The sequence below is a fragment of the Penaeus monodon genome, chromosome 30 (assembly GCF_015228065.2).
Source record: "Penaeus monodon isolate SGIC_2016 chromosome 30, NSTDA_Pmon_1, whole genome shotgun sequence".
Classification (NCBI taxonomy): domain Eukaryota; kingdom Metazoa; phylum Arthropoda; class Malacostraca; order Decapoda; family Penaeidae; genus Penaeus; species Penaeus monodon.
In genome coordinates this window covers 2,585,612-2,585,876 of record NC_051415.1, presented here as the reverse complement: position 1 = coordinate 2,585,876, position 265 = coordinate 2,585,612, and the positions used below count along the sequence as shown (strand labels likewise).

The 265-nt window shown below is 51.3% G+C and overlaps 1 protein-coding gene across 1 annotated transcript in view; it reads left to right on the top strand.

The window, feature by feature from the left end:
* Nucleotides 1-265, top strand: part of LOC119592453 (neuronal PAS domain-containing protein 4-like) — a gene marked incomplete at its 3' end in the record, with an annotated part of 98,034 nt that overhangs the window by 57,221 nt on the left and 40,548 nt on the right.

Genomic DNA, 265 nt, shown 5'->3' with positions numbered 1-265 from the left:
CCCACCCCTTCCTTCTCGCTCTCCCTTCTCTTCACCCTTTTCGCCCTTCCTCCTACCCCCAGCCTTCTTTTTACTCCCTCCTTTCCTCTTTACCCTCTCCTTCTCCCTATCCCCCTCTTCTATTTACCCCTCCCCTCCTCTCCATCTCTTTGCCTCTACTCTTCACTCTCTCCTCCTCCTCCTTATCCCCCTTCTTTTCATTACCCCCCTTCTTTACTCTCTCCTCCTCTCTTCTCATTACACCCTCTTCTCCTTCTCTTCATAA